General features: G+C 42.6%; 1 protein-coding gene across 2 annotated transcripts in view; it reads right to left on the reverse strand.

The window, feature by feature from the left end:
• The window catches only part of PRRG1 (proline rich and Gla domain 1), a 118,821-nt gene that overhangs the window by 15,173 nt on the left and 89,188 nt on the right, over positions 1-14,460 (reverse strand). The window lies entirely within an intron of this gene.

Consider the following 14,460-nt stretch of genomic DNA (forward strand, 5'->3'; position numbering starts at 1 on the left):
TGATACCGATCCTTCTCAAATACTTCCCCCAAAAAAGAGCAGGAACACTGCTTACTTGAGGTCTATTGAGCTGCTGTGTGCTTTCACATACTGCCTCAGTTGTATACTGTGTTCAGGATCTTATCCCAAAGTTTCATGGCTGTTATAATAACTCAGCAGTATACTTAGAGCAGTGTGCTCAAGGGTGAGGTGAGTAGACCATTAATTATAGAGCCTTTAATTCACTAAACTGACTATGAATGTGTGTGAGGGTACACCATACCTCAAGGCCAAGGAAAGCTTATGAAGGGAGACTGGACCATCAGGCTGTTGTCACTGCCCAAGGGGAGGCTCTAGGTTAAAGGCAGAATGAAAGGATTCCTATAGGTAAGGAAGATAAGAGACCTCCTCTTGTGACAATCACGTTGGTGGGTCATGCCTGGACTGAGAGACTTAACCCAGAACAGAGAGAGAGCCTTGTGACAGCAAACTGGTGGCTAAATGAAAGGGAAAATACAAGAGGCCTACAGTCTGTCACTGCCTCACTCGCAACTGTTGCGTTCTTTGCCCCCTGACCTGATGAGGTCCCATGGGTGCAGTACCTGCCATAATGTTGCTACACAATGGACAAATGTAAATATCCTGTCGTGAACATCAGGTGCCAGCACCTCCTAACAACTTTAAGGAGGTGTACTACTGCCTCCCACCATGAAGCCTGCACAAGCCCCAGGACTAAACTCACACATGAGGGGACAGATAACAGGAAGAAAATGAGCTGCAATCCTGCAGCCAGCAGAAAGGAGACCCCCAAAAGAGAAAGTTAGAAAACCTGAGAGATGGCAAATATGTTCCAGGCGAAGGAACAAGATAAAAACCCACAAGAAAACCCAAATGAAGTGGAGATTGGCAACTTACCTAACACGGATAATGATAGTGAAGATGTTCCAGGATTTTGGAAAAGAATGGAGGCACAGATCAAGAAAGATACAAGAGACATTTAACAGTTAAAGAACAAAGCAATGCATTAGCGATACAATCACTGGAATGAAAAAGACACTAGAAGGACCCACTAGCGGAACAATTGAGGCAGAATGACTAGTTGGCTGAAAGAATAGTGGAAATCACTGTTGAAGAACAAAATACAGACAAAAGAATGAAAACAAATGAGGACAGTCTCAGAGACCTCTGCTGCTGCTGCTAAGTTGCTTCAGTCGTGTCCGACTCTGTGCGACCCCATAGACGGCAGCCCACCAGGCTCCCCCGTCCCTGGGATTCTCCAGTCAAGAACACTGGAGTGGGTTGCCATTTCCTTCTCTAATGCATGAAAGTGAAAAGTGAAAGTGAAGTCACTCAGTCGTGTCCAGCTCTTAGCGACCCCATGGACTGCAGCCTATCAGGCTCCTCTGTCCATGGGATTTTCCAGGCAAGAGTACTGGAGTGGGGTGCCATCGCCTTCTCCAGAGACCTCTGGGACAACATTAAATGCACCAACATTCCCACTCTAGGGGGCTCCCAGAATGGGAAGAGAGAAAGAAAGGCCCTGAGTAAATATTTGAAGTGATAATAGCCAAAAACTCCCCTAACATGAGAAAGGAAACAAGTCCAGTAAATACAGAGTCCCAGGTAAGATAAACTTATGGAGGAACGTGCTAAGACATGCACTAATCAAACTGAAAAAAATTATAAAGACAATGAAAAAATATTAACACATAATAAAGGGAAAAGCAATAAATAACATACCAGGGAACTCCCATAAGGTTATTAACTGGTTTTTCAGCAGATATTCTGCAGGCCAGAAGTGAAAAGCATGATATATTTAAAGTGATGAAAGCCAAGAAATAACAGTCAAGAATAGTCTGCCCAGCAAAGCTCTCATTCAGATTTGTCAGAAAAATCAAAAGGTTTACAGACAAGCGGAAGTAACAGAATCCAGCACCATGAGACCATATTTACATCAAAGCCTAAAGGAACTTCTCTGGGGCAGGGGAAAAAAAGGCCACAACCAGAAACAAGAAAATGACCAATGGGAAAGCTCACTAGTCAAACCAAATAAACGGTACATGTAAGAAATAATCTGCACACAAATATGATATCAAAACCAGCAATCGTGAGGAGAGTACAAGTGCAAGATACTGGGAATGAAATGGAAATTGAGATAACGGAAACTAAAACAACATTGCACATACAGAGAATGCAGTATCAAAACCTCATGGGGAAAAATCTTCATAGGAACTGCAAACCAAAAATCCACAACAGGTACACAGACATAGAAAAAGGAATCCACACACACAACACTAAAGTTATTCATCAAATCACAAGAGAAAATAACAAAAGAAGAAGGGAAGAGAAAAAGACTTGTAAAAATGAACCAAAACAATTTTAAAATGACAATAGGAATATACAAATTAATAATTATCTTAAATGTCAACTGATTCAATACTTCAACCAGAAGGCACAGACTGGCTGGCAGGCTGCAAAAACAACACCTGTATATATGCTATCTACAACAGACTGATGAACGGTACAAGAAGGCAAAAAGATATGACACTGGAAGATAGGCCCCCAAGGTCGGTGGGTGTCCAATTTCCTACTGGAGAAGAGTGAAGAAATAGATCCAGAAAGAAAAAAAGAGGCTGCGCCAAAGTGGAGATGTTGCCCAGTTGTGGATGTGTCTGGTGGTGAATATCAAGTCTGATGCTGTAAAGAACAATATTGTACAGGAACCTGAAATGTGAGTTCCATGAAGAAAGGCAAATTGGAAGTGGTCAAGCAGGAGATGGCAAGAGTGAACATCGACATTTTAGGAATCACTGAAAAAAATGAACTGGAATAGGTGAATTATATTTAGATGACCATTATATCTACTACTGTGGGCAAGAATCCATTGGAAGAAATGGAGTAGCCCTCACAGTCAACAAGAGAGTCCAAAATGCAGTACTTGGGTGCAGTCTCAAAATGACAGAATGATCTCTCTTTCCAACGCAAACCATTCAATATCACAGTAATCCAAGTCTATGCCCCGACCAGTAATGCTGAAGAGTGAAAGTCACTCAGTCATGTCCAACTCTTTGCAACCCCATGGACATCTCCATGGAATTCTCTAGGCCAGAATACTGGAGGAAGTAGCTGTTCCCTTCTCCAGGGGATCTTCCCAACCCAGGTATCAAAGCCAGGCCTCCTGCATTGCAGTCGGATTCTTTATCAGCTGAGCCACCAGGGAGGCCCTGATGAATGCTGAAGTTTAATGGTTCGATGAAGACCTACAAGACCTTCTAGAACTAACACCAAAAGAAAAACAGATGTCCTTTTCATTGTAGGGGACTGGAATGAAAGAGTAGATCAAGAGATACCTGGAGTAATAGACAAGTTTGACCTTGGGGTAAAAAATGAAGCAGGGCAAGGGCTAACGAGTTTTGCTAAGAGAACACTTAGTCACAGAAAACTCCATCTTCCAGCAATATAAAGATGACTCTACACATGGACATCACCAGATGGTCAATACCAAAATCAGATTGATTATATTCTTGGTAGCCGAAGATGCAGAACCTCTATACAGTCAGGAAAAAGAAGACCAGGATCTGAATGTGGCTCAGATCCTGAACTCCTCATTGCAAAATTCAGACTTACTTTGAAGAAAGCAGGGAAAACCACTAGACCATTCAGGTATGACCTAAATCAAATCCCTTATGATTATACAGTGGAAGGGACAAATAGATTCAAGGGATTAGATCTGATAGACAGTGTACCTAAAGAACTATGCATGGAGGTTCATAACATTGTATAGGAGGTGGTGACCAAAACCATTCCAAAGAAAAACAAAGGCAGAAGGCAAAGGAGTTGGCTGAGGAGGTCTTACAGATAGCTGAGAAAAGAAGAGAAGCAAAAGGCAAAGGAGGAAAGGGAAACATAAAAGTGAATACATAAAAAAAAAAGTGAAAACATAAAAGTGAATGCAGAGTTCCAGAGAATAGCAAGGAGAGATAAGAAAGCCTTCCTCAGTGATCAATGCAAAGAAATAGAGGAAAATAACAGAATTGGAAAGACTAGAGCTCTCTTCAAGAAAATCAGAAATACCAAGGGAATGTTTCATGCAAAGATGGGCACAATAAAGGACAGAAATGGTATGGTCCAGAAGCAGAAGATACTAAGAAGATGTGGCAAGAATACACAGAAGAACTATACAAAAATGATCTTCATGACCCAGATAACCACAATGGTGTGGACCACTCACATAGAGCCAGACATCCTGGAGTGCGAAGTCAAGTGGGCCTTAGGAAGCATCACTACAAACAAAGATAGTGGAGGTGATGGAATTGCAGTTGAGCTATTTCAAATCCTAGAAGATGATGCTGTGAAAGTGCTGCACTCAATATGCCAGCAAATTTGGAAAACGCAGCAGTGGCCACACGACTGGAAAAGGTCCTGTTTTCATTCCAATGAAAAGTTTTCATTCCAATTTCATTCCAAAAGTTTTCATTCCAATCCCAAAGAAGGGCAATGCCAAAGAATGTTCAGACTACCACACAATTGTGCTTGTTTCACATACTAGCAAAGAAATGCTCAAAATCCTTCAAGCTAGGCTTCAACAGTACATGAACTGAGAACTTTCAGATATACAAGCTGAATTTAGAAAAGGCAGAAGAACCAGGGAACAAATCGCCAACGTCTGTTGGATCAACGAAAAAGCAAGAGGATTCCAAATAGATGCTAAAGGCTTAGGTCAGGCAAGGGGGCGGGACGCGCAAGGGGGCGGGACGCGCAAGGGGGCGGGACGCGCAAGGGGGCGGGACGCGCAAGGGGGCGGGACGCGCAAGGGGGCGGGGACGCGCAAGGGGGCGGGACGCGCAAGGGGGGCGGGACGCGCAAGGGGGGGGGGACGCGAAGGGGGGGGGGACGCGCAAGGGGGCGGGACGCGCAAGGGGGCGGGACGCGCAAGGGGGCGGGACGCGCAAGGGGGCGGGACGCGCAAGGGGGCGGGGACGCGCAAGGGGGCGGGACGCGCAAGGGGGCGGGACGCGCAAGGGGGCGGGACGCGCAAGGGGGCGGGACGCGCAAGGGGGCGGGACGCGCAAGGGGGCGGGACGCGCAAGGGGGCGGGACGCGCAAGGGGGCGGGACGCGCAAGGGGGCGGGACGCGCAAGGGGGCGGGACGCGCAAGGGGGCGGGACGCGCAAGGGGGCGGGACGCGCAAGGGGGCGGGACGCGCAAGGGGGCGGGACGCGCAAGGGGGCGGGACGCGCAAGGGGGCGGGACGCGCAAGGGGGCGGGACGCGCAAGGGGGCGGGACGCGCAAGGGGGCGGGACGCGCAAGGGGGCGGGACACAAGCATCCTGGGTCCCAACAAAGCCTGGGTGAGGCACAGAGACTGACCTAAGCCTTTAGCATCTATTTAGTTCAGTTCAGTTGCTCAGTCATGTCCAACTCTTTGCGACCCCATGAACTGCAGCACGCCAGGCCTCCCTGTCCATCACCAACACCCGGAGTTCACTCAAACTCACGTCCATCGAGTCGGTGATGCCATCCAGCCATCTCATCCTCTGTCGTCCCCTTTTCCTCCTGCCCCCAATCCCTCCCAACATCAGAGTCTTTTCCAATGAGTCAACTGTTCGCATGATGTGGCCAAAGTACTGGAGTTTCAGCTTTAGCATCATTCCTTCCAAAGAACATCCAGGGCTAATCTCCTTTAGAATGGACTGGTTGGATCTCCTTGCTCTACTTTTCAAGGACATTCTCTTGTTCTTTAATTGCTCTCTTTAGTATCACTGTCTTCCTTAAAATTCTGAGAATATGAATTTGGATTTATTGTTTCCTGTATTATATCCATCTTTTCTCCAGAAATAGTTATATTTGTTCATCATGAACGTCTCTTTTATTTTCCTCAAATATCTGGCAAGCTTTTGTCCATTTAAATGTAGGCATAAAGGACTCATTTGATTAGCTTTGGTAATTGGCATGGATCTGCTCTAGAGTTTTGACATCCATTTCATTTATACTATCCTCCTCAGTATGGAAGGGCAGACTACATCAATTATTCAGTGACCACTTTTGTGGCTATATGGCATTGGAGCTCACAGGTAGGCTAGAGATCCTCACTGTTGCTGAAATAAAGATGTTATTTCTGACACAGCAAGGCAAAAGTTTTTCCCTTGGAGGTAGCTGTGTCCTGATGTTTCCCTTCTGTGGAGGTCTGCAGTTTGTCCAGTAGAAGTAGAGGTGGGAGAGGTTCAGGGCAGGCCAGGGCAACATGTGTGCTGTTCTCAGAATAGCCGTGCCATCTCACAGCTGACCTAGGACTTTGTACAGTGCTTCCGTTTTGGTGACTGTTCTTGAAGTGTGTCTGAACATCCTTGGTTTTCTACTGCAGATGTTTCAAATTCTCTGAATTAACTTGATTGAATGCATTTCCTATCTTCCAAGAATTCCTCATATTTATGGTGTGCTAATAATGCCCTTTAGTGTGGTATGTGTGTGTGTAGATGTCTGTGTGTGTTTAACCACTGCCATGATTCCATTATCATTTTAAAAAATTTCTATATATATATATATATTAATGACTGATTCACACCGTAAAGCAATTATCCTCCAAGAAAAAACATTTCTAAAAGTGTACATAATTTTCTTAATAGGTAATATAGTCATATGGCTCAAAGCCACACTGGTCTTCTCTCTGCAGGCAAGCATTATGGCATTACTTCTTATAAATCAGGAGAAGAAAGAAGGAAAAGAGGAAGAAATAATATTCATGAGATTGAAGAGAATAAACTAAAATATATTCTTTAGAAGCACATTCTTCTCAGGTACACATAGAACAATTACCAAGATAGATCATATTCTAGGCTATAACCATGTCTCAATAAATTTCAAAAGACTCAAATCACACATCATTAGAAAAGAAAAAACATCTAAATCAAAAAAATCTACCCTCCTTTAAGGAATAAGAAAATGAAGGGCAATGTCAAGTCAAGCTGAAGTCAGAAAATGATAAAGAAATGATAAAGAAAGGAAAATTCAGTGAACTAGAAAACAAACAAAAAATAGAACAAACAAAACTAAATATAGATTCTTTAGGATTAAAAAAAAAGATAAATTTATCAACAGACTGATCAGGAAAAAAAGAAAGAAGGCAAATTACCAACATTAAGAATGAGAGAGAACACATCACTAAAGATTATGAAAAGGAACAATATTGCTGTGATCATTCATGATGATGACTAGATTAGACTATTAATTGTGAACTATGGTGTTGGAGAAGACGCTTGGACTTCTTGCAGAGTCTCTTGGACTGCAAGGAGATCAAACTAGTCAATCAATCCTAAAGGAAATCAATCCTGAATATTCATTGGAAGAACTGATGCTGAAGCTCCAATACTTTGGCCACCTATGTGAAGAGCTGACTCATTAGAAAAGACCCTGATGCTGGGAAAGATTGAAGGCAGGAGGAGAAGGGGATGACACAGGATGAGATGGCATCACCGACTCAGTCAGTGGATGTGAGTTTAAGCAGGCTCTGGGAGATAGTGAAGGACATGGAGGCGTGGTATGCTGCAGTCCATGGGGTCACAAAGAGTTGGACGTGACTGAGTGACTCAACAACAACAAATTGTGATTCACCAATGGCTCAGATGGTAAAGAATCTGCCTGCAATGCGGGAGACCCAGGTTCAATTTCTGGGTCGAGAATACCCCCTGGAAAAGAAAATGGCAACCCACTCCAGTGCAGTCCATGGGGTTGCGAAGGGGACACAACTGAGCAACTAACACTTTGACTTTCACTTCACTTCATCTGCCACACAAGCAGCAACTCAGAATACATTAAGTCAGGCAATTAGTTTCTTTTCTCAGCGAGATGGTTAGTGGTAGGGCAATTCATGACTAAACTGCAGTGAGCACAGGATTTCTAGTGTAATGGAAACAAAGGATCTTTTTATGGTAAACTGAAGAATGTAATTCCTAGTAAATAAGTCTGTCTAAAGTTTACCCTGTTTTATTTTTTTCAGGTATAGCTGATTTACAATGTTGTGTTAGTTTCTGGATTTTAATACTTTAAAATACAAAACAGGAAAATGAAACAGTTTTGATGAAAAAGCATATAAATTCTAGGTTTCTGGGGAATTAATTGTTCTTACTACTTTATCTCATTTAAGTTATTAATATGTACCTGGATCTTTATAATGTACTCTGTCTTTCAAAGTAATAAAAATCAATCTCTGTAGTACTGAAGGTTTCATTAACTCTAAACAGCTTTATCATCTCTTCTACCACTTCAGACATTACTCTAGAATTATAATGAAACCCCACCAGTTTATTTTAAAGACAGCTCTCTTGAAAATGATCTTACCAAACAAGTGCAAAACTGTCTAAGAGTTCAGGTTGCCACTTTTCAGGTAACAATAGGAAATTTCAGCCTACCTCTATATTCCTTCCAATTGGCCCTATTATATTACAAGCCTTATTAAGTTTCCTTTTTCTTTTCTTCCTGTCTTGTGCTCCAAGTCTATCAGCTACACGGTATGATGTTCAGGAGTACTTGATTAGGAATCAAAAGCCACAAATTCCAACTCTAGTCAGAAATCAGGTACATCACTGGTCTTTTTGGCACTCACAATATTGGTTTAAAAATGCAAAGGATGTCACCTGCTTTGCCTGTTCTAAAGCATTTTAAAACAGTAGAAATAAAAATGCAGCCAAGAGTATGAACCAGCCACCAATTTTTCCATTACAACTGGGCTTGAATAAGGGTACTGTGATGTGCCTAATAAGAACTGGCATAAAAAGCCTAGAGGTAAACTGTTCCACTGTGAAACCCCAGCCTCACCATCACCCACCAGATTAGGAGGGAACTGTGTTCAATACAGAGGGAAGGGAGGGCAGGGAGACCTGGGTTCTCCTCTGGGATTCCCCAATCGGTATCTTGCTAGGGGGAAATGAGCAAATCAACAACTTCTCTTGCTATTGCCTTGTGAAATGAACAGCTTGACCTATTTGGTTTTCCCAAACCCTATTAGTTATAAAAATGACTGGAGCCATGAGTCTTTCTTCAAAAACAGAATGGAAAGAAAAATCAGGCTTTAGTATATTAGTATAATCAGTGGCTGATATCAAATACTAGCTTTGGAAATGGGGTAATATTTTAACATTCAAATAATAATGCCACATTAAGTTATGGCATTAGTACAACTCTCTGAAGGTTACAATTCAAGAAAAAGCAGAGCCCTCTTTGCTCTGCTGGTTGCTATGTGCGCAGTGGGGGAAGAGATGCCCTGTTTCAATTTGATGGTACCTAAGTCCTAGGTCTGACAATAGTAGACTATTGCAGAGTTCTAATTTCTACTGATTTTATTGTACCTTGGAAGTAGCTAAACTGAATCTTATTTCTACAGTTGTTGACATTCCAACCATGAGAACCATGGTCAGAAGTCTCGCCCCTAACACTGGGGGAAAGAACCAGTTACAACCCCAATATATTAAATCAGCAGCTGGGCTTCTAATTAATATGGCTCAGTGGATAAGAATCCATCTGCCAACGAAGGAGACACAGGTTCATTCCCTTATCCGGGAAGATCCCAGATGCTGTGGAGCAACTGAGCCTGCGTGCCACAACTATCAAGCCTGTGCTCTAGAGCCCGGGAGCTGCAACTACTGAGCCCACACGCTGCAACTACTGAAACCTGTGAAGAAGAGAAGCCACTGCAATGGGAAGCCCATGCACCGCACCTAGAGAGTAGCCCTCGCTCGCTGCTCACCACAACTAGAAAAAAGCCTGCGCAGCATGGAGACCAGCACAGCCCCAAATAAATAAAATTATTTTTAAAAAGAAGTGCGAGTTGTTCTAAAGTGCACATTTATCTATAAAAAAAGAGAGAGAGAAGTGATTGTAAGATATCCTAGAATATTAAAAAAAAAGAAGAAGAAAAAGAAACAGCAGCCACCTACTTGATTTACAGTAGTGGCCTCACCCAGATGGGCTCTGAAGAGTGGGCAGGGGTGGTGACATTTTATCAAATATACCATGAATTGAAAAGCACACTTTTTTTCTGGGTTAAAAAAATTTAAAAAACATGTTTTCAACCATATGTCATTGATTGCAAACTCCACCTCAATTTCACAGAACTTAAAATGTGAATAAATGATTAGAGAATTGATGAAATATGTAATATATATTGGATTTTGTCATCCACTTGCCTTAGCATATTTATTAAAGTAGCTAGTTTTTTAAACTATTCATAATTATTTATTACTTTTGGAAATTGATTTGTGCCCCTAACGGTCCATAGTATTATATATAAGTACAGAAAACCTTATTTAAAAAAAAACTGGCATTTTCTATTGGATACTGTATCATTTTTCAACACATCAGCCTAACCTTTTTCTTCTTTCTTTTACATTTTTGAAGAGACAGGTTAAGGAATAATTCCTTGGGTAATAGGTAACCCCTGTTCTCTGAATTCATAGCTAACCTCCTCCTAGCATGCCATGGGAGACATGTGACACCATCTTTCAGATGAAATAATAGGTGCATTAAATATTTAGCAAGGAAAGTTGCTGATTTAGGGTTCTACTCAAATCCCAATTTGAATGTGAAGGTTGCATTCTCATCAGTTCCACTCACTACTGGATAACGTAAGCCACTTCTAACAGTGAGCACTGCCGAGCTAGCAATCCAGCACTCTGGAGCAGCAGCACTGTACAGGCCAGGTCGGTCTGTCACACTTTCATAGATTCAAAGCTACTGCTGAGAACCTAAGACCCTGAACTACTGAGAGGAGCTTCAAGGAAGCCCAATGTAGGGTACCTGCATGAACAGTCATTCCCTGAGCGGACGTCCGCTTCAGCAGTGGAACGGCCAGGGTACCTGACTCCTGCCCACTGTGTCCACAGGAATATGAGGAAAAGCAAGGTGGGGAATATGCTCAGCAACACAGCCAACCCTTTCAAAGGGTTACAATAAGGCTGTAAGAACTTCGCATAAGTTAGGTGGCTGTTGTGGAAAGCTTGAGCTATGTTGCTTCTATTCTGCCCTGCAGTGCTGTGTGCCAGGCAGAGGGCATCAACAATGAGGAAGTGACGTGTGCACAGCAGGCAGGAGTCAGCTGGGGGATGGGGCAAAAGAGGCACCACAGAGAACTCCTGTTCCCGGACTCACCACTTACGTGACCTTAAACTCTGATGCAATATTGCCAGGGGACCCTTGGGTTTCCACCAGCTCCATTAGGAGAACTCCTGGCAAAATGAGAAGCACTGATGAGTTCTGAAATTCTACCTATGTCCTGGGGGTAATCATGGATAAATAGCAGCATGAAATCGTTGTGAACGTGTTAGCCACTCAATCATGTTTGACTCTTTGCGACCCCATGAACTGTAGCCTGCCAGTTCCTCTGTTCATGGGATTCTTGAGGCAAGAATACTGGAGTTGGTAGCCATTCCCTTCTTCAAAGGATCTTCCTAACCCAGAGATCAAACCTGGGTCTCCCACATGGCAGGCAGATTCTTTACTGTCTGAGCTACCAGAGAAGCCCTGAGTAGCAGCACATTTGGAGGCTAAATAGGACATCACTAACTAGACATTGCAGCCTAAGATATGCAGAGTTATAGTAAATCTATGGTGCAGAAGAGTCTACAAAGGACCAAAAAAAAAAAAAAAGTGGACCCATCAATCCCACCAGTCACCAGTTCTCTGAGGGCTGGCCTGAAAAAAAGGGTAACTGGTATTGAAACTTGCCAAGGTTAAAAGACTGCTGGTATGGCAGTAGAGACCCACACTGGAACAACTCCACTGCTTTAGTAACATGCAGGCTGAAACCATCCAAATAAAGTTACTACCATAACTTGAAAAGAATAACTGAGACTACATAGCATTTGCAATCTACAAAAGGGCCCAATTGCCAGAGAATAAAGTTCACCACTAATTGAAAAACATCGACAGTATAATCAATAAAAACTAAATGACCATATATGACCATGGACAAAGTGCTGTCAGACCTTCCTGATCTTTCTGGAAGCTCAGAATACCAATGATACACAATAACAGACTTTAGCCCTGTGTAACTTATTCTCAAGAGATCCCAAAAGATGTAGTGATGAAGCCCATGGGAGCCACAGGAAACTACCACCTATAGCTGAGAGGGAACTTCACATTTTGCTCCTCCAAGAGGGTCTAGGATGGGTCTATGAAAGTGTGGAAAGTTCTGGATGGATATGCACGGAGGATGGCTGTGAGAGAGCCATGGTGAGGCTCCCTGTATGCCCCCATATGTTTATGCCCAGACTCAACTCCGTCCCTCCCTTTTTTTTCTGAATTCTCTCAACCTTCAAAGGGCAAAGTTCTGAATCAGTGGTTCAAATGCCATCAGTGGATCATGAGAGGCTAAATGAAATCAGAGTTCCCCTAACTGTCAAAGAATCCCAGTTTCTCCCTGCAAGTGTGATGAGTCATTTCCAGGGAACTTAAATACCTCTGATCTCTTCTTATGAATCACCATCTCCACCCACGAGTATCCACATGCTGTTTCCTGCTATGGGCTCTGACTTTAGAGATCCCCAGTGTAGCTACTGTGGCATATTCTAGTATGAAGTGGCACTTTCTTCAATTTCTCTGTTAATAATTTCCACACAAGACAAATTTAAGGCAACACTTTGGAATGAGAGCTATCATCCAAAAAGGAATAGCTCAACTTCAGACTAAAATCTTTGGATTTGGTTTCTAAACTAAGCACTTTTAGTTAAATCATCTGGTTGACAGTCTAACAAAATGTTATCAGCTGATCACCTGCATTAGAATCCCCTGCTCATTAAAGCAGGTTCCCTGGCCGCATGGAGACCTGTGGACCCTGTTTTGGAGTAATTTTAGATTTACAGCAAACTTGGAAAGATAGTACAGAGCATTTCTCGGTGTCCCTCACCCAGTATTCCGTCACATTAGCCTCTTACATTAGGATGTTACATTTGTTACAGTGAACAAATATTGATCCATGACTATTAACAGTGGATTTGGACTTCACTGGTTTTCCTACTAATGACCTTTTGGTTCCAGAATCCAATCCACATTGCACTTAATCATTACATGTCTTTAGTCTCATCTGTTTTGCGACAGTTTTCCAGTCTTTTCCTCTTTGTCACGACCTTGACAGTTTTGAGGGGTCAGGTGTTTTGTACAATATATCTCAATTTGGATGTCTTTGGCAGTTTTCTCATGATTCCACTGGGGTTTGAGGAGGAAGATGCCACAGAGGTGACGTCCATTCTCATAACATGACCTGTTATTGATGATGCTAACCTTGATCACCCAATCAAGGTGGTGGTTTGCCAGGTTTCTCCACTGTAAGGTATTTTCCCCCACTTTCCATACTCTAGTCTTTGGAAGCAGATCATTAAGTCCAAGCAACCCTCAAGAGAGGCAGAGAATTAGGCTCTACGTCCTGGAGATGGGAGTATTTACATAAGTAGATTAGAATTCTTGTGTAATAAAAGATTTGTCCCTTCTTACCTATTTATTTATTCATTTATTTGTATCATTATTGACTCGTGTGTTTATTATATGCTTTATGTTATAATCACATATAATGTGATTTATATAATCACATATATATGTTATAATATCACATATAATGTTATTCACATTGTTCTGGCTTTGGCCACTGAGAGCTCCTTCAGGTTGGCACCTATGTCCCTTGGACATGCTCTCTTTTTACTTTGAGTACTTCCTTACTTTCTGCTGGGCTTCCCAAGTGGCTCAGTGGTAAAGAATCTGCCTGCCAATGCAGGAAATGCAAGAACACAGGTTCAACTCCTTGGTTGGGAAGATCCCTTGGAGTAGGAAATGGCAACCATTTTAGTATTCTTGTCTGGAGAATTCCATGGACAGAGGAGCTTGGCAGGCTATAGCCCATGGGGTCAAAGAAGAGTCAGACACACAAATGACATAGCACTACAACAGATTTCACTTCATGTTCCATTCTCTTGCTATAGCCCTAGAATTTGCCATACCCCCAGGATCCTGATTTCTCTTGCTACAGAATTGTATGAGCAACCTAGATCTGGGCACTGAGGGGGACTGTGCAGGTTGGAGAAGCAACCAAGCAAATTCTTAGGCACGCTCAAGTTTGAGGGCAGCCATTTTGGAAAGTCAAGCACAAATAAACTAGAAATAATTTGTCAAGAAAAGCTCTGAAGTAGCTCATTTAAAGAATTACTACTATTTTCTTCATGTTAGTTCAAGATCAAAAGTTCCAAACTGCAAACACCCTGGGGGACCTATAGAGAGGAAAAGAGAGAAGACAATAGTACAGATCAAATACTGATTCTGAAATACAGTGGTTATAATTCAACACCTAAAAACTAGAATAAACTAGATTTATGGAAGGCTTTCTCTGTGCCAGGCACTGTGCCAAGCTAAGTGCACGGCCCCAAACCTAACGCTAAAGGTGTAATTTCTCCTTTTGTAAATGTTCTGAAATTGAGGCTTAGAAAGGTGAAATGTTTGCAG

The sequence above is a fragment of the Ovis aries genome, chromosome X (genome assembly GCF_016772045.2).
Source record: "Ovis aries strain OAR_USU_Benz2616 breed Rambouillet chromosome X, ARS-UI_Ramb_v3.0, whole genome shotgun sequence".
NCBI classification, from domain to species: Eukaryota; Metazoa; Chordata; class Mammalia; order Artiodactyla; family Bovidae; genus Ovis; species Ovis aries.